The following is a 14647-nucleotide window of genomic DNA, read 5'->3' on the forward strand; positions in this document are numbered from 1 at the left end:
TAGTGAGTGGTATGTTCTTGTTTTGGTGGACTTCTTTTCAAGATGGCCGGAGATTGCCATCACTCGTGGTATATAAACAAAACATGTGATAGCGTTCCTGTAAAAGCTTTCTTCTAGGGAAGGTATTCCTAATACTAATCTAACAGACAATGGTTGTCAACTAGTTTCCAGAGAAATGGTGACGTTTTTATCCAAACATGGTCGAGACATAAAAAGTTATCATTGTATCACCCAGAAACCAGTGGCATGGTTGAGAGGTTCAACCGGGTACTCAAGGAGACCATTAGGATGGCAAAATCTTCAGGGTCTGATTGGAGAAGTGAGATCTTTAAAAAGGTTAAGGTTTATAGACTTTCTCCACATGCCATCACAAGCAAAACACCCTTTGAGCTTTTTAGGTCAAGGAATGCCAATACCTTGGTTGCACCAGCTTGGGTTAATGATTTACAGGCTAGGTTAGATTCTGCCAATGAGGGTGGTGATTGGAGATTACGTGAATCTCTGAAAATTGAAAATAGGAAGACATTTCATGATTTGAGAAAGAATGTAAAAAAAAAGTGTGTAAAAGTGGGTGATTGGGTACTTATAAAAAATCTGTGTAAGAAAAACAAAAGGCTTTCTGCAATGTTTTTGAAGCCTATTCAGGTCATCAAGGTCTTCAATAATGCTATTAAGACAGCATACCATCAGATTTGGAATATGAACAGAGTTGTGGTGGTCAAGGAAGCCTTTGTATCTAAATCTCGAGGTTCTGATGATCCAGATTCTTCAAAGTTTTCACCCCAAGGAATGCCATCATTTAATGTTAGGAAATCATCAAAAATTTCTCGTACACCTGCTTATCTAAAAGACTATGTTAATTGAGACTTACACCTACTTATCCAGAAGACTTTGAGATTTACTACTTTGTTTTGTTTGTTTAGTAAGAGGGGAGATGTGTGGCATCCTGATGCTGTTGCTAGAAGCCTTAGAATGTTATGTGCACCAGCTGGGAATGTAATAATTAGAAAGGATTCAGTTAAAGCCTGCTGGATGAACTGATGACAGCTTGCCTGTGGATGGGATCCTTTTTATCGGAATAAACTCATCTTATCTTCACTACCTTGTCCTGCACTTTTTTACAGGCTTGCAGTTATGCTCCCGGTCTCCAGAGAGAAAATGCACTGGTAATGTTTTCATCACAATATTTAATCATGAAGAATGTATTTCTCCTTATTAGACTAATGTTAACATGTTCCTAGCAAATGTGCTTAATGAGAATAGGGAAATGAAGTATGGTGAGTAGTTGAGACTGATTGCACAAAACAGGTATGATTTCAACTTGAATAAAGATTATTCATGTCTTTTGAGTAATGAGGAGCATGGTTTTATTAGAGAATATGGTGGAAAAAAAGAGTGAAAATATTGCAAAACTCAGAAAAGCAGACAATTGCTTAGAAGGGATAATAGAGAAGGAATAATTTTGACGTTTGTGTTTACATCCTATCTTGAGTATGGAGTAAGAAAGAAAAGGTGAAATGTGCATGTGGGAAGACTAGTCTTATGGAGAAAGAGAGTAGAATTTTCCGGTGCATTATACGTGACAAATCTTATGAAGTTAGTGGAAATATTTTGTCTCGGAGTAAAACCCATTATGAGGGGAATTTACTGTGTTTGTGGGATGACTGCCTATTATAACCTTCCAAGAAATTGGGTAGGTTCATGTTATTTCACTGTAGTTTTTCAGAGAAATGATCATGTAGGTGAGTTGAGTGAAGCAAAGTTTTGGACAATTAGTATTAGATATCGTAGGGGCTGTTATTCTTTCAATGGGAGTTGTAATGAAGGCTGAGTAAGGAGGATGGAGTAGGGGCTCATGCAACAATTTATAATTGAGTCTGGGCAGAGTTCTGCTACACAGAACACTGCAAAAAAACCATTGCAGCGCTGCGCGGAGCTCCCCATGCAACCGAGTGCGTTAAATAAATTCTGCTCACAGTGATTTCAGTGGCAGGTGCTTTTTTGCACTGTGCAATCATTGCAAACAGGACCATGCACAGGGCAAGCAGGTGCTGCTTACTTTCTGCCGCTCAAGTAGATTTTTACCCGAGCTGCCGCTTACTCAATGCGAGCGGACAGTTTCTCAACACAAGTGGTCGCGAGCATAGTCAGCCACTTGCAATGAGAAATCTGACCACCTGCATTGAGAAATCTCGCCGGGCTGTTGATTTTCCGCACTCGCCACCTTGACATTGCCGAACGCAAGCATTTCAGAAGTTCGCAAGCTCCGAGTAACATGGTGTCCAGAAATCTCCACAAACACCACGAGCGGAGCAGTGTTCACTGCCCAGACTTATTTATAATCAGAATCCTCCCTTAGATATTTCAGTTGTAGAGGTGATCTTAGGACTGCATGCAAATGCTGGAGGCAGGGCTCCAGGCCCTGATGGGGTACCTGTAGATATTTTTAAAACTTATCTATGGGGACCCATCCTGGCCACGGTGTTCACTGCTGCCGATACTTGTATGATCCTATCGTCATGAGGTACCTCAATTGTGGTGCCAATTTTTGAGAAGGGTGAGCAGTCTAACCCCAAAAATGACCGCCCTATATTATTACTGTATTCATAAGTGAAAGGGATGAGTAGAGTTTTACTGATGAGGCTTGTGGAATGGGTCGAGGAGAATTCTGTCCTATCCCCCGTATAGTTTTGTTTTAGGGAGGTTTAGGGACGATTGAGCAATGCCTAAACCTTGATCTGCTTATTCGGAAATATACTCGGGCCAAAACAGGGAACCTATATCTTTGTTTTACGGATCTAAATACTTCATTTAACTTAGTCAATCATTCCCTATTATGGTTAACATTGATTTCTCTTGGTGATCCTCCAGCTATCGTTAATTTCCTTGCTAGTCTCTACTTGAAGTTATCAAGTAAAGTGCACTATGGACCGTAGGCATAATGCTCACCCATTTTTAAAGTGAAACATGGCATTCAACAAGGATGTGTTCTGGCCTGTTGTTATTTTACCTTTTTATTAATATGGTTGACGCTTTCCTACAGAATATACAAGATGATGCGCCCAGTGTCACCGGGCATCCCATACCAGTGATATTATATGCAGATGACGCTGTGTTGATATCCAGGACCCTGGTTGGCCCAAACAATTGATGAATGCATTTTCTGAGTTCATGGCTGATAAGAGTATGAAGATTATTAAATCCAAAATAGTCACAATGATCTGCGGGTATCAACCAAAAAATTGCAGACCTTTTTTTATTGACAATATGCCCATTATTGAGGTAAATCATTTAAATTCTTTGGGAGTCCTTTTTAAGAGCAATGGTTGTCAGGCCCAACAGGTTACATAGTAAGAGAAAGGAGTTCTCCCAGTTAGTTATAGGCCAAGAGGGGGGAGATAAGAGTGAACTAAGCGTAAAGGGTACCTCTTAGGGGACCTATATTGCTTTTATCAAAGGAATAAATCCAGCAAACATTTTCATATAAAGGAATGCTATAGTTAGGAGCCAAGACTTATAGATATTACAAAAACATTATTTAATTTTCCTTTTCTTTTGTCTTTTTTTATCATTTTACTTTTTTAGAAATTTATACATATATGCATTTTATCATACAACACTACATGCAAAAATTCATAGATAATCATTATACATTTGATAAGTTTCAAACAGTGCAATTGAATAAAGTGCAATTAGAGAAAAGTTTTGCCCCTAATAATAACACATCTTACTAACATACATTCTTTCACACATACCAGTCATACAACCACATTCATAATTGTTTAAAAAAGAACATACAAACAAGACTAAATAGGATGAAGCAATAACCCAAAGGTGCAAATGGTGGTTCACTCTTCACAGTTGGTACAAAAAATTAGGAATTCCACCAGTTTAGACGATGATCTGTGTGGTATTGACCAATCTTTGATGCATCGTCCAGATCTTATTGGGGTGTACGGCCTACGTACGTTTCGGTGATAAAATCACCTTCCTCAGGGCCAAGATGGTTAAACAAACGAGACTTATACAGACGATCAATATACAGGATTTAAAAGGAGGAGGGGCAATAAGTATTTTCTTTTCTGAAAGTGAAAGAAAAACAACTATAAACATCTATGCATACTGTTGGTTTTGCTTTTTCATTTACAAAATGTTATACATTTGGCATTTTGCAACCCAGCATCCTTTAAGTGCAATGGTCTAGTAGATCCATTTATTTTAGTTTATAAAAGACTGCTATAGTATAGGAGATGTAGAGATCTAGTGGAAGACATGGGAAATATGGAAAAAGGGGGTTTGATAAACGGCCCAGGCGGTGAGACAAGAGAACACCCAGTGTGATCAAAATGATAATAAGATTATAAAAAATGAGGAGTGCTGAGGACTGTGAGACATCACGATTTGACCCAGGTAGATAGATGATATAAGGAAATAACATGTGTAGTGGTTACCTATTGCAAGTCACAAAAGTGTACAGAAGAAGAAATACGGGTCCACTCTTGCTGCTACAGTTGGGGTAAAATCTAAAGAAGAATGGTGAGACTGGTAAGATAATTGAGTTTGAATGGAAAAGGCATTTGCAAAGAAAAAGCTTGAAGGCATTACCTGCTGTGGCAAATGGGACGATATATTAAATTATTCCATGGTTTGTTTGTAGTCTGGATAGTGCCGTCTAATAATGGGAAAAGCGATGTGCATGAGTATTAAATCCTCATGAGGTTCTGCATGGGATAAAGTGCAAACATTTTTTTTAGGAGCTGATAAATGAGCTGAGAGGACAACTGTCTATTAGGGACACAATGTAAAGGAGTACAGAATATACCTGGTCTTGTAGTTTAAACGTGCTGTTTGCCAGAAAGTAGTAATTTGGGTTTTGTTCTCTACACCTGTAACATGTGTTGGAACTGCAAAGATAATAAGTACCAGGGTTACGAGTAGAGATCGTAATAGTAATTGTCTATGTAATGTGAATAAAACAAAAAATGCGAGAGACCCAATAACTGGGTCGGAATGACTCGAAAGATTTGTAAATGTCAATTAAGTAACAATGTCAAATTCTAGGACTGCAGCGCAGGTTGTAAATGGGCTGAGGATGTTAAACGGCGAAACAGTAGAGCAAGTACAGCTACGATAGCTGTGCTAAAGTATGATAGTGGGGGAGGGCGCTGCTCGAAGGACAGTCTGATAAGCAGGTAGTAAAAAACGACCAGTTAGGCGTAATGCGAAGACCTACTTAACATATACACACAACCTCATGAAAATGAGACGGCTTAAGGCACTTTGAAAAAATATATATATCGAGGGGGCAGGAGAAGTAGCCTAAAATGCACCAAACCACTACGGAATTTACTTACTTTTAGTGTGGAGACGATGGCCGTAGCAGGGGGTCCCAGACGAGTTCGCGCAGCGTGCGTGTGAGAGAGAGTGAAAGACGCCGGTTTATATAAGCCGATCGCCGTCAGTTAGGATCTAATGATCTGCAGCTGGGCTACGAGTTTGCGAGGAACAACATAAATGTAGGACTAAAAATAGAAAACCATGGCAGAGCCCGGCTTAGAAGGAGTATGTGTGGACACAAAGAGTGGACTATTAGGAAAACAAACACGAGAATACAGGTAGATTAAGCTATGGATATACAGCGATGGACCTACATGGGTATAATGGATCGTGAGTGTTTTAAGAGACCTGTCAGAGAGAGACATAACGATCGTGGAAAATATAATTGTTGTGCTAAAAAGTATATAGTGCACAGTATTGATGGACGAGCTGAAGAAACACTAAGTACACTTCAAATATATGATAGCCTATGAGTGCTATTAATAAGTTGTACTGGATACGAATTTTTAAGTCACAAAAGAAGGGGACCTACGATATTTGTAGAGGTCTGTAGTCATATAATCATAACGCACGATAGCCAGCCCTAAAAACGTTTGGGCTGTATGCAGATAGTAATAGTTACAGGAATAAGGACCAACGTGGTATGACAATGGAACCTGTCACAAGGTCACTATCCAAGAGATCTCCTCATTGTGGCCATGACGTACTGTGTCCAGTTGGTATATCCAGAATGTCTCGCGTTTTTTTCGGACATTAGTGGGGTCTTTGCCTGGTGGTACATGGATACGTTCTAGGATCTGCCATCTCATGTCTTTTTCAGTGTGTCCATATTGCAGAAAGTGCGGTACCATCGGTGCATTAGTTTTCTGTGTTTTTATAGCAGACTTGTGTTCTGACAATCTCGTGCGGAATTCCCTAGATGTTTCTCCAATGTACCCTAACTGACAAGGGCACATGATAAGGTATATTATATTTGATGTTTTGCAATTGGTCATTTCTCTCAGGTTTCCTTTTTTTTGGCCATACGTCCATTTTTCTCCTGGAATTATTTGGTCACAAGCGTGGCAACTGCCACATTTGTGGTTTCCTTTGGGTAACGGGTTCCCATCGAGAGTACTCTGTCGTATAGGGTCTTTGTTTTTCCATCTGCTATGGACCAGTTTGTCCCTTAGGTTCTGATTGTGTCTGAATGCTATGATAGGTTTACTTAGTTCTCCTTCTTGTTCATTGGTGTTAAGGATCTTCCAGTTACTGTTGATGACTTTTCTGATCTTGTTGTTGATGGTGGAATGATTTAGCACACAGACAAGTTTTTGGTTTATGGGTTTTGCTGTTACATGCAGCAAAGCATCTCTATTGTAGTACTTCACTCTTTTCATAGAGTTGCGTACCAGTCTCTTGGGATACCCTCGCGCAAGAAGGAGTTCTGTTAGCATACTTGCATGTGTCATGAAATCTTTCATGGTAGTACAATTTCTTTTTATCCTCAAAAATTCTCCAAAAGGGATGGAGTCTTTCTGGCAGCTTGGATGAAAACTACCATGTTCAAGGATGGTGTTTTTGGCTGTCGGTTTTCTATATAAGTCGACAGTTAGTTAGTTAGTTAGACAATGGAACCTGTCACAAGGTCACTATCCAAGAGATCTAGGATCTGCCATCTCATGTCTTTTTCAGTGTGTCCATATTGCAGAAAGTGCGGTACCATCGGTGCATTCGTTTTCTGTGTTCTTATAGCAGACTTGTGTTCTGAGAATCTCGTGCGGAATTCCCTAGATGTTTCTCCAATGTACCCTAACTGACAAGGGCACATGATAAGGTATATTATATTTGATATTTTACAATTGGTCATTTCTCTCAGGTTTCCTTTTTTTTGGCCATACGTCCATTTTTCTCCTGGAATTATTTGGTCACAAGCGTGGCAACTGCCACATTTGTCGTTTCCTTTGGGTAACGGGTTCCCATCGAGAGTACTCTGTTGTTCTTCTGTGTGTCGTATCCAGATGCCAAGAAATTCTACTTTATCAGGTGAATAGTTACAGGTGAATTTGAGGTTTCTGTCAGCTAAATTAAGCCATTCGATAAATTCTTCAAGCATGTCCTCTGTGCCAGTCCAAATGAAAAAAACATCATCGATAAATCGATGCCATCTTGAGATGTTTTCATAAAAAGGTGCGATTTCATTGAAGATGTTTTTAAGCTCAAATTCTCCCATATATATGTTAGCTATACTGGCGGCACAAGAGGCCCCCATGCTAACTCCTTTGATCTGGTGGTATAGATCCTCTTTGAATTCAAAAAAGTTATTTTGAAGAACTAATTTGAGGCATTCTAGTATGAACATGTTGGGTCTGGATCCTGGTTCTCTGGCTAGCAGTGCTGCCACTGACTCAATGGCTTTATCCTGAGGTATGTTAGTGTATAAGGATTCAATGTCACAAGTGACAAGTACCTGTGTGACATTATTAAAAGGAGAGTGTTCTAGCACACTAATCATATGTCCAGTATCTTTGATGTAGGATGCATAAGTAGTGGTCAGTGGACATAGAAAGGTGTCAAGGTATTTTGACAGGGGTTCCGTACTGGAATTAATAGATGCAACAATGGGTCTAAGCGGAGGGTCTGTTACATTTTTGTGTGTCTTGGGGACACCGTAAATAGCAGGGACCATTGGATTGGTGTTGATAAGATAGTCCATTTCTTTTTGACAGATGTATCCTTCAATGAAGGCATTGGTGACTGCTTCTTTTATTTCTTCTGCTAGAACAGTTAAAGCTCGTCTGTTAGTTTTTTTATAGTGTTCTTCTATTCTTAACATCTGATTGATTTTCTCCGAGTAATGGTTGGAATTCATGATCACTATCCCTCCTGCTTTGTCGCATGGTTTAATTATAATGTCTTTATTTTCCTGTAGCATCTTTAACGCCTGTCTTTCTTTTATTTCTAGATTGGTATGAGGGTCTGAATGTATTTCAACACTCTGTCTAGTTCTTTGAGGACACTTTTCTAAAAAATGCTGACCTCAGGTCATCAATGCTAAAATGAAAATGGTTAGAAACATCAATGGAATTTTAAAGTTCTCATCCAAGTTGGGTAGCCGGCCAATCCAAGAAATGGAAAAGATATACAATGCCAGGGGGTGAGGACCTCTACGTTTTAGGCCAGCCTTTGGGAATATTCCCATAATAAGCCATTACAACTCAATCAAAACTGTTGTATCAACTGATTACTCTGTCTCCCCAACTCTGCTTCCAATTTTATTGCTCACCAAGAGCTTGCACTACAATATTTAGAAGACTTCCTCTTGGTCAAACCTCTAGTCCTTTGATTTTCTATTTGGTCCAAAGCGGAGACTAGTTTTACTAAATCAATCATTATAGGCCGGCTAAAATTGGATAACGCATCTAGCATTCTATGGCTGTTGTATAATAATTCATCTTTTAGTAACCTTTTTAAATTGCCAGTGCACGAAGACCCTTTAATGATCCTAAAACTCGCCAAGAATCTGATTAGAATTACCTTTCTTATGCATAGGGCAGATCTGAGGATGAATTCGGAAAAAATGTAATCTACAGTCTGAATGTATATGTCTCTCTCCTGGGAGGAGGGTTATCAATATTATTTGTCTTGTGTCAATAATAATCAACACCGATATGTGCTGGCTAGGTTTCGGCTTGGTATTGTACCCCACTTGGTAGCCTTTCCTTCTATGAAGGTATGTCCCTCAGAATCGACCTCTTGCCCCTGTAAAGGAGTGAGCAAGCAGAGCATGAAGCACTTTATACTCTTTTGTAGCTTTTACTTAGAATATCGGTGGTACTATCTGAGGCACATTTTTGACGCAAAAGGTATTAGGAACTATGATGTGACCATGCAGTTTTTGCTACTTTTAAAGGATCCTTTAGTATATTTTAATGGTGCTACTTTTATTTTGAAGGCAATTAATCTAAGGAAGAGTATTATGTACTAGATATTAGTAGCTGCTGATTTTAAAAAAATGAGTATATTGTATTGTGGAGTTTATGAATCATTTGGAATTATGCATTTTATCTCCTTTTATGCCATAGATTGATGTTTTATATATGTATGCACTTTTATGGTTGTAAACCAGTTGAATAAAGTTAAATTGATGCTGAAGAATAATGCCAAATTAGGCAATTGTCTACAATAGTTGCTAGAATTGCTGTAGATACAACAGAATCCTTTAAGCTAGTGAAACAGAAATGGTAGCAAATAGAGCAATGGTCATACAGAATTGTCTTGCTTTAGATATTTTTTTAGAAAAAGAAGGAGGAGTTTGTAAAGTTAGGCTAAGAGGTTTGTACCTACATACATGATAATAGTGGATCTATTGATTCTTTCATCACTAACATAATTAATTTGACTCATGAGATTAGATTCCTGAAACAACTGGGTCTGTCGGAAACTATAGGATCCTGGATGCATGATTTAGGAAAGAACTTTGGTAAAATAGGTGAATGATTAGGTAATAATGGTGGTGGTGTTTTGCAATCAGTTTTAACGCCTGTAATAATATTGATTTGTGCAGTTATTTTTCTTTTATTAAAATTACTACAGTATATGTTTACTAGATATAATAATAGGACTAAGAGCAATAACAAATCGAGAAAAATCGAGAAAGAGACACAGATCGATGGATTTGAAAATGGAATACTAGGAGGACCAAGTATATTGAAAATTAAAGATGATGGAGGAGAATGTTCTATTGCCCAAGAAGATGTAGACATCTGCTAATTAATGGCTGTTTAATAGTGATTATTTTAAAATAATCAGAGGAGGAGGTTGTTAAACAGGTTTTTCTCTGCTATGAAATTGAGTGAATTTCTGGGTATTTTTTCTCTTTTTTGGGGAAAAAAAGTTTCCATGAAAATATACTTGTTAAACCTAAAAATAGCCTTGTTTGCCACCTCTGATATACTAACATTTGTATTTTCATCACAAAACATTTTGACATGTTGAATGATGTCTGTGAGTTGTTAAAGTTTTTCACATGTGCCAAATTGGGTGCCAAATGACGTGTGAAAATTAGTTAATTTAATGATTCATTTGGTTATAACTGCTACATTAATGAAAATGCGCTTGAAATTCTGTACCCCGATGAAGCACTTCTGGAAGAAAGCCAAAGAGAATCTAGAAGCCAGCCAGGAGATCATGAAACTGTGGTATGACCATAATGCCCTTCTGGTCAAGTTTCAGCCTGGCAAAAAAGTGTGCGCAATACAGCCCAGAGACTTGCAAGACCACTGGTCTGGGCCCTATGAAGTGAAAGAGCACAAGATTGAGGTCACCTATATGGTGGACCTCAAGGCTCCTAGGAACCCTTCAAGGATTTTGCACATCAATCGCCGCAGGCCCCACTTTGAGAGTCCAAAGTAACCATTCTCCTGGTCACGGATGATGGAGTGGAGGAGGAGAGTAAACCTCTCCCAGACCTTCTTTCATCCAGGGAGCTGGATGAGTCAGTGGAGGATGTCAGCCTCTCCCTGAAACTCACCCTAGATCCACAGTGAGACTGCTGTCAGTTTGCATTCCTCTTCTCCCTTACCCCAGTACTCACTTCATAGTGTACCCATGACATTGACACTGGGGACATCATGCCTTTGAAGAGTAAAATCTACATGCTGTATGATGACACGAGAGCCAGTTTTAAGGAAGAAGTGTCTAAAATGCTTGAGTTAGGGGTTATTGAACCCTCAAACAGCCCTTGGTTCAGTAAAGTGTGGTTGGTCCCGAAAGCTGCTCCTCTAGGTACCGCCTCAGAACTTAGGTTCTGTGGGGATAACAATGGGCTCAGTGCAGTCACAAAGACTAATGCACAATCCATTCCCTGAGCTGATGAGCTCACAGATCATCTGAGAGCTATCAAGTTCATCAGCACATTTGATTTAGCATCTGGGTAGTAGTAGATTGCCTTGACCAAGTAGGCCAAAGAGATGTCTGCCTTCTCTAGCACTGTAGGCCACTTCCAGCGCCAGGTATTACCCTTTTTGGTTAAAGAATGCCACTGCCACCTTCCAGAGGTTGGTCATTCAGGTCCTGGCTATGTTGGACAACTTCAGTGCCACCTATCTCGACAACATGGCAGTCTTCAGCTCTAGCTGGGAAAGCCACTTAACGGAAGGGCTTTAGGCTCTGCATACGGCAGGCCTGATTATCAAGGCCAGTAAGTGCCACATAGGGCAGGGTTCAGTGGTCTTCTTTGGTTGCCATCTGGGAGGGGGAAGGGGCAGCCCCTCCAAGATTTGGCCCTGGCTTGGGAACCCACCAAGACACAGACAAAGGTGAAAGCCTTCTTTGACCACACTAGTTGTGAAAGGAGATCCATCACGGAATATGGCACCATTGTTGCACCTTTGACAGTGCTGACTTCTTAAAAGCATTCCAGAACGCCTTTGATACCCTGAAGGACACCATGTGCACAGCACCCACTCCCTGAGTTCTCCAAATAATTAATTCTCCAGATGGATTCCATGAGAGTGTGGCATAGGGGCTGTTCTCTCACAGCTGAACAAGGAGGACCTGGATCAACCTGTAGCCTTCATCAGTAGGAGGTTACTTTCCCGGGGGCAGAGGGGGAGTGCAATAGATGGGGAACCCTTTGCAGTGGTCTAGGAACTGAAGAAGCTGAAACCATGCCTGTTTGGTGTTCATTTCTGAGTTCAGACAGACCACAGTCCCCTCTCGGATGGCCAATGCAGATGAGGGGGGAGAATTCCAAGCTGTGGTCCATCTCCTTAGAGGGAATGGTGTTAATGGTGGAACACTGTCCTGGAACATAACACACCAATGCTTATGGTCTCTCCAGGTTCTTCTGCCTTTGTTTAGAGAACTCTCAAGGAATTGGGTAGTTCTTCCCTCTTTCGACGAGGAGCCTTGAAGTGGTTTACACCCTAGCGTTTTGCCTTAAACCCTCCTGTTACCTTATGGCTACTGTATGACTTTCATAAGGTAGTTGATAATACCTGGATCCCTTAATTGGGCTGCTAGGTTAACATAAAATAGTGGCTTAACTGAGTATCAAAAACATGGAGTGCTAGAACGTCCACTAGCATTGGGGACCGAGGAATAAGGGACACTGCTGATATCCAAATTGAACATATACACTACTAAAGGTTCAACTAGTATAGAATAGGCCCCTACCACACAAACGTCTCCCTGGAGCGTTGAACCACACCTAGCTGACACTCAAATGCCTCCACTGTAGCCTGATGTACCTCATATGAAACTGCAGCAGCAGGATTTTATCATGTGGTATGAGAAGGCCCAGCCCTTAAATAATGTTGGATGGAGGTGAGACCTGTTTATGAGGATTGAAGGCAAGCCCTAAGAAAAAGAAGCTAAACTGTAGATTAGCTGATCCAGTGCTAGAGTCAAAAGAACTGGTCATCGAAAGTTGCAACAAAAATGTCATAATTAAAGAAATGGGTGGCAGCACAAAACAAAGAATTGATGATAGTAAATAGAAAGGTAGAGGAGGCTATGCAGTGACCTTGCAACGGGATACCATAGTACTTAAGCTTGCACTCCAGTAGATCAACAAATCTGTTGATTCACAGTAAAAGTTCAGGCTATCAGATTCAGACTAGCCTATAGGAAAATCGGGTAGTGCCCAATAGGCTGACCTGACAGATCAGTGTGTGGGCATGTCTTATGGCCGGATGGGCCTATTTTTAGGTTTCCCCTGCACAGCGCTTGTGCCGTTTCACTACATGTATCAGAAACATTGCCACATGGATGTTCCTAAATTGCGTTCAGTTGAATGGGGAGAAGACTGAGATTTTATTGTTTGGAAAGGCATAGTCCCTCTGGACACAGACTGGTGGTCCACAGAACTTGGCCCTGCACCCCTTCCTAAAAATACTGTAAGAAATTTAGGCTTTATAAACTATTGATGAAAGAGCAAGTCATAGTCACTTGTGGTGTGTGCTTTGGGGGTAGTGCGCCTCCTTAAGAAAGTATACCAGTGGCTCCCGGTGTCCTACCAGAAGACCCTAGTCCAGGCACTTATAATCAGTTGCCTGGACTGTGGAAATGCGCTACTTGTAGCATTCAATGAATCCCTTATATCAAAACCACAGGTAGTGCAAAACACAGCCACCAGGCTAAGGTATAAACAGCCACCAGGCACTCCCCTGCTTAGGACCCTTCACTGACTGCCTATAAAGAAAAGAGAAATCTTTAAATTAGTTTGTCTGACCTTCAAAGCGAGGCTAGACCGGTGAGCATGATATTTGATGGATAGACTACTCCTCTACCTTTCTCAAAGAAAACTTAGATCTAGCAACCAGCTTCTTCTTAAACCAAAACGTATTTGAACTTTAAAATATGGTGGTCGCTCTTTTTCATACCTGGTCCCACTCCATTGGAATCAGCTCCCTTTCACAATAGGGATTGCACCAAGTTTTCAAGTGTTAACAGACGCCTCAAGACCTGGCTCTTTTAACAGCACTAGGCTTCTGGCCTTGCTATCCAAGAGCCGAGATACCTTTTGAGGACCAGTTGTTGCGCTATATTAAATCAACATAACATAACATTGATTTTAATATATCTCGAAAGGGGCTTACATCCTGAGCCTTTGCTTTCTTTGCTTTTGATTTCTTCCTGTGCTGCCACTTACTTTTCCACCATTTCTATTGGCTGTAGAATTCTCTTTATCAGTTTCCCTCGCCTATGTTCTGTTTCTATCTGTTTTTGTGCAACTATTTTTTAAGGGTTTGCATGCACTGTGCTTGTTCTTTTTTGCTTTCTGTTCAGGAACTTTTTTTTCAATTGTAGCACTTCACACATGCGCTTGCATGCCTTTATCTTGCTGCCCAGCGCCATGCAGATACTCCAAAGTAAGAGTGCTTTTCAACATTGAATTTGTCTATTTTTGCCATTCAGCTTACTGAAGCAGGAGGGCATGTCTCTGTTTTTTGTAACCGATGTCTTTATAATTTTATGTATAATGGTTGTTTCCCATTCTGTTATGGCCATCTCGGCAGGCTTATTTAGGCTCAGTTTCTATTTACTGTATGAGAAGACACCAAACTGTGGTTTATCTGCGAAAGCGTGAGAGAGTGCCACGACCTTCGCCCAAGTGCGTAGGTTGTATTTGTCTGAACCTGTATGCACTGGGAATATTCCTGATAATCGGTGCTGCAAGTTGTCCTGCATCTTGTTCACAACGAACAAGGTGTAGCAGGGTTTCCGTTCTCCCACAGAACTGTGCACAGAGATCTAGAACCTGGGTGAGTTAGGGTGACCCACAACTCACCTTTGTTTCAGAAATCCCCTTACCAAGCTAGCTACA

The sequence above is a fragment of the Lissotriton vulgaris genome, chromosome 2_1 (assembly GCF_964263255.1).
Source record: "Lissotriton vulgaris chromosome 2_1, aLisVul1.2, whole genome shotgun sequence".
Classification (NCBI taxonomy): Eukaryota; Metazoa; Chordata; class Amphibia; order Caudata; family Salamandridae; genus Lissotriton; species Lissotriton vulgaris.